Consider the following 6021-nt stretch of genomic DNA (forward strand, 5'->3'; position numbering starts at 1 on the left):
GATTTATTTTTCTTTAGTAAGTTTAATTATTATTGATTCAATTTACTTAATATTAATAGACCTATGCAGATTTTCTGATTCTCCTTGTATGAGTTTTAGTAGTTTATTACCTGTCAAGTATTTTATTCATTTTATTTAACAAACTTGTGGGCTTAGAGTTTTTGTAGTATACCTTTAACCATAATTGTATTGTGCATGGACTCAGTAGTATAATAATCTTTCACTTCTGAAAGATCTGTTGGTAATCAGTAGTAGCGATGTTTCATTTCCTCTACTTGTAATTTCTCTCTTCTCTCTTTTTTTTTCTTTAGTCTGTCTGTGTGCTTTATCAATTTTATTACTCTTTCAAAAACTAGATTTTGGTTTTGTTCTTTTGATTTTTCTCTTTTAATCTACTGTTTTCAATTTTATTAATTTCTACCTTACATTTACATTAGCTTTTGCCTTACTTGTTATTCTTTATGTAGAGTCCAGTGGTTAAAGCTTAAAATTTTTACTTTAGGTCCTTCTTGTTTTATAATACAGTTGTACCTTGGCACAAAAGTTTAATTCGTTTTATGGCCAAGCTCATGACTCAATTTGCTCATATGTCAAATAAAATTTTCCTATTTATATTAATAGGAATGCAATTAATCTGTTCCCGCCCCCAAAAACCACACAAATTTTTTTGTGTTATATACTTTTAAATAAGAAAATGTACTTTATAAATAATACACACACACAATCACACACACACACATAATAAGAGAGAATGTAAAGAAATAAACTGGTTTATGAAGTATATTTACCTTCAAGGTCAGGTGAAGATGCTGGCGGAGGGGAAGGAGACTGGTGGAGGTTTTCATTTGGTGTGCTATCACTTTAACTTATTCTCTATACACTTAATGCTACATTTAATTGCAAAATTTAACTTACATACTATGTATGATATGTAACTTTATCACTAAACTTAATTGATATTTTTTATACTTTGCTTAATCATCATTTTCTTCACTGACTTTTGGGTTTTTCGCCATATTTTCCTCATTTTCACTTAGAGGTCCTTCAACAAAATCCCTTCCATGGAAGTCTGTTTCTTCCTCCCTTTCAGAATGTTCAGCACATCATCTAGTGGAGGGTGGTGGAAGCTTGTGATTCAAATATCTGCTCATGACTTAAAGCAAAAAAATCTCACGAGTGACTGCTCATCACTCAAATTACTCGTAATTTAAAGTGCTCGTGTGTCAAGGTACCACTGTAAAGACATTAAATTCTTTAACTTTTCATCTAAGCACTGCTTTACTTTCATCTCATAAATATTACCATTATGTTTAAAATTTTATTTACTTCAAAATATTTTAAAGTTTCTTTTGATTTTTTTGTGGGGTCTAGTTCTTTAGAAGTATCTCATTAAACCTTCAAATATAGTTTTTTTTTTCTAGTTAGCTTTCTGTAATTGATTTTTTTTTTATTTCACTGTGGAATGACAATGCATTTTGCATGATTTCTGTTCTTTTAAATTTGTTAAGTTGAGCTTTATGACACAATATGCAGTCTGTATTGATGAATATTCCATGAGTTTGAGTATTAGTATTATTTTGTTGTTGGCTGCTGTATTTTATGTATGTTAACTGCATTTAGTTTATTTCTGGTGCTGTTTCATTCAACTATATCAGTCCTAATTTTCTGTTGCTGAATGTATTGTTATAAAAAGAATAGTTTTGAATTTTACAACTTTTAATAATAGGTTTCTCTATTTTCCTTTCACATGTAATTTTTTTCCTCGTATACTTGTACGCTATGTTATTAAGAGCATTTAGAGAACCTCATATATCTAGATATATATTTCATAAATCTTCCTAAATTTCTATTCTATGTCTTCAAATTTGTTAATCATTTGTTCTAGGGGGAAAAATGAAGGCAAAAAAGTATAAATATTATTTATAAAGAGATTAAGAACAGTTTAAACTATTCTTCTTACATATTACTTTGTAACAAAAGTGCTCCAAGCTCAATGGCTTAAACAACAACTGCTTTATTATCCTTGTAAATCCTTTTAGTCAATAATTTAGCTACAGCATAAAAGAATGACGCTATTCTGCTTCACTATGCTGGAGGCTTTGGTGAAAAAAATTTGAAGGGCTGTGGTTGACTTCAATGATTGCAGCTCTAACCATCTGGAGAATTATTTATTCACATTTTTTGTGTTTGAGAGGTTTAAGTCTAAATAGGTTGATCAGCTGTTTAATTTGCCTGAAACTGAGGTGGTTCTTTCCACCTCAATTTAGCCCAAAAGTAGGACTTTCTGTGTCAAAACCAAGATTATGTTGGGCATGCAGTTGGTCACCACACTAAATAAAAGTCTGAATTCAGCTGTGACAGTTAATCAGAACACCTCCCATGTCCCTGTCACCTTCCTTACACTCCTCAAAACATGGTGCTGTGTTATGAAAGGAGAACTTCCAAGAGGGAGTACTTGGGAACAAATTCTTAAAAACACCAAGGCAGAAACTACAAGACTTCTCTCAAAGTCAGGAAAAATACGTAGCATTGCTTACAAATAAGTTACAACAGCCACCTGACATTTAACAAGAGGGGAATAAACTTCCACCTTCTGATAGTGGAGTGGCAAAGTCACATTGTAGAATAAATTCTAGGAGAAGTGTTTTTTTTATCTTAGAAAAAGACAATCTGCCACAAAATAAGTGCTATTGTTTTGTCAGACATGTAGATGTGGAACATTTATAAAGAAAGCAAATAAATTATCCTCTTGAAATTCAGGTTAGCAGTTATTAATAAAAGAATAAAAATAAGTTACAATAGCCAGGGCATGTGTAGTGACAGGTATGGAATTCTGGCAATATTTTTTTTTTCTTTGAACTGTGTAGCTGTAAGATATTACTTTTTAAATTATTTGTTAAAATGTATATTTAATTTAAAAGTACTCTTCTGGGTATACATTATTTTAAAAATATGAAAACATAATTAGAAATCAAAACTATTTTTGAATTTATTTTATAATGTATTTACAAAGAAATTTCCCTTTAAAAGCATCAAGTAAGAATTTATTTAACAGACAATTTTCATCTTTGATTATTTTGTTTCCTGAATCTTCTGAGTTTGTGGATTATTAGAGCCTCTGAAGGTGGTTAATTTATTAAAATCAACAACAATAAAACTGCATCTGGATGATTGTTGTCTCTAAGAAAAATAAAAAGAATAAATCTGAAGATGTGACAGACACATTTTATGGGAAAGCTGAGAGCTTTATGAACAGTATGAACTCCATCCAGCATGAGGCAACAGAATAAGCAAACAAATTAGTAAAATTTAGCCCAAAGATACATCATTAAGATGTACATTTCTATTAAGAAAAGATTATATTTATGAGCAGAAGTTTCTGTATTCTTACAAGAATAGAATTAATGATGAAGATGTCTAGTGAACAAGAGTAGCTCTGAGCATTAAACCAAGGATGTTGTATGTATTAACTTCCTGTGGTTGTAAGAAATTACCACAAGCTGAGTGGTGTAGAATAGCAAAATTTTATACTTTCACATGAATGAAGACTGGAATTTCAAAATCAAGTTAGCAGGCTCATGTGTCTTCTTACTTCTCGTGGTGGCCAGGAATCCTTGGCGTTCCTTGACTCAGGGCTGCCGAACTCCAACATCCTTCTCTGTTATCACATGAACTCTTCACTCTGTGTGTCTGAGTCTTCACATGGCATTCTCCTCTCTACATATGTCTGTCTCTGTGTCTTTCTCATGTAATTATAATGGCACTACTCACATTGGATTAAGAGTACACCCTACTCAGTTTCTACTATGGGTTTTGTGCTCTGTTGTGATTGGGGGTACTGCAGTGAGAATAAATCATTCCACCCCTGACTTCAGAAAGTTTACTATGTATTAGGAAATTAAATGTGGTATATATTGTTATATTTGGTAGATAAGATGGGGGATTTTCATTGAAAACACTAATTTTCTACAGAAATCATATCTGTGATTTTTTTTAAATCAAGAGGGAAAGAGAAGAAAACCACAGCTTTAGTATTTTAATTATTCAAATATTTAAGACATTAAAAATAACATTACTCAATGTATAGAAGACAAGCTATGTTAGAAGAAAATACTGATAATTACAGTTTTTAGCCCCATTTATATGTTGTATGTGCAATTTGAATATTTGTGTCTTTGGAAGAAAAGGAACCAGTATGTCCCTTAACTTGGTCATGCCACTAGCTCGGATCTTGTTAAAAATAAGTATAAGTAAAATATCTCTTACAAGATCTCATCTTAATTACATCAGCAAAGACACTATTTCCAAATAAGATCACATTCATGGTACCAGTGATTTGGACTTCAACATATATTTTGAGAAGATGTAATTCAACAAACACCACCTATGAAAGCTGGGAACGATTTTATAACATTGGCTTTAATTTTGGAAAATTAAAATTTCAGTTTAGAAATTTCTTAGTTTCTTCCTTTTTGAATAAGCAACCTGTACCATACTTAGAGAACTAAAATTGTCTGATATTCACACATATCAGAAACCTATACATGGATTACTAACATAGAATTTAGATCTTGATTTTACCTCTAAATGACCATAGAAATCTCTGGAAACTTATAGCCTCTGGTCCATTAGTAGCCTCACAAAAAGTTGGTGGGTGGGTGGAGGGAGATTTTAATGATGACTTCAAAACGCTTTGGTGCTCAAACAAGAAAATAAACTAGAAAATATAAATATGTGATATATAAAATTATCAAATATAAAATCTCCACTGTCTATTGTACTTTAAATATTCTCCTTATGTGGTCATGCCACTAGCTCAGATCTTGTAAGAGATATTTTACTTATACTTATTTTTAACAAGATCCGAGCTAGTGGCATGACCAAGCTAAGGGACATACTGGTTCCTTTTCTTCCAAAGACACAAATATTCAAATTGCACATACAACATATAAATGGGGCTAAAAACTGTAATTATCAATATTTTCTTCTAACATAGCTTGTCTTCTTTACATTGAGTAATGTTATTTTTAATGTCTTAAATATTTGAATAATTAAAATACTAAAGCTGTGGTTTTCTTCTCTTTTCCTCTTGATTTAAAAAAAATCACAGATATGATTTCTGTAGAAAATTAGTGTTTTTAGCCCTGGCCGGTTGGCTCAGCGGTAGAGCGTCGGCCTAACGTGCGGAGGACCCGGGTTCGATTCCCGGCCAGGGCACATAGGAGAAGCGCCCCTTTGCTTCTCCACCCCTCCGCCGCGCTTTCCTCTCTGTCTCTCTCTTCCCCTCCCGCAGCCAAGGCTCCATTGGAGCAAAGATGGCCCGGGCGCTGGGGATGGCTCTGTGGCCTCTGCCTCAGGCGCTAGAGTGGCTCTGGTCGCAATATGGCGACGCCCAGGATGGGCAGAGCATCGCCCCCTGGTGGGCGTGCCAGGTGGATCCCGGTCGGGCGCATGCGGGAGTCTATCTGACTGTCTCTCCCCGTTTCCAGCTTCAGAAAAATGAAAAAAAAAAAAAAAAAGAAAAAGAAAAAGAAAATTAGTGTTTTCAATGAAAATCTCCCATCTTATCTACCAAATATAACAATATATACCACATTGAATTTCCAAATACATAGTGAACTTTCTGAAGTCAGGGGTGGAATCATTTATTCTCACTGTAGTATCCCCAATCACAATAGAACACAAAACCCATAGTAGAAACTGAATATGTATTTTTGAATGGATGAATATATTAGTTTAAAAGTCTTTACAGATAAAACAGTTGAATAGTGGTTCAGAGCAAAAGGCTCCCAGTCAGACTTACTGGCCTCAATCATTGTTTGGTCCCTTCTCAGCTCTTACCAGGCACTTTCTACCATAAGCAAGTCACTCAATTTCTCACAGCCTCTGTTTTCTTATTTGTAATTTACACAAGTAAATACATATAAAATGCATAGAAAACTGCATTAAACAAGTGTCTCATACTAATATATACGTCTTAATAGATGATAATGCTAAGAACTAAAAATGATAACTATTTTA

At 33.0% G+C, this 6021-nt stretch overlaps 1 non-coding gene across 1 annotated transcript; it reads left to right on the forward strand.

Moving 5' to 3' along the window:
- Window positions 1-5141: 5141 nt before the first annotated feature.
- On the forward strand, window positions 5142-5217 carry TRNAV-AAC (transfer RNA valine (anticodon AAC)). Its single transcript has one exon. It is a non-coding gene; the product is annotated as a tRNA-Val (tRNA).
- Window positions 5218-6021: the final 804 nt, after the last annotated feature.

The sequence above is a fragment of the Saccopteryx leptura genome, chromosome 3 (assembly GCF_036850995.1).
Source record: "Saccopteryx leptura isolate mSacLep1 chromosome 3, mSacLep1_pri_phased_curated, whole genome shotgun sequence".
NCBI lineage: Eukaryota > Metazoa > Chordata > Mammalia > Chiroptera > Emballonuridae > Saccopteryx > Saccopteryx leptura.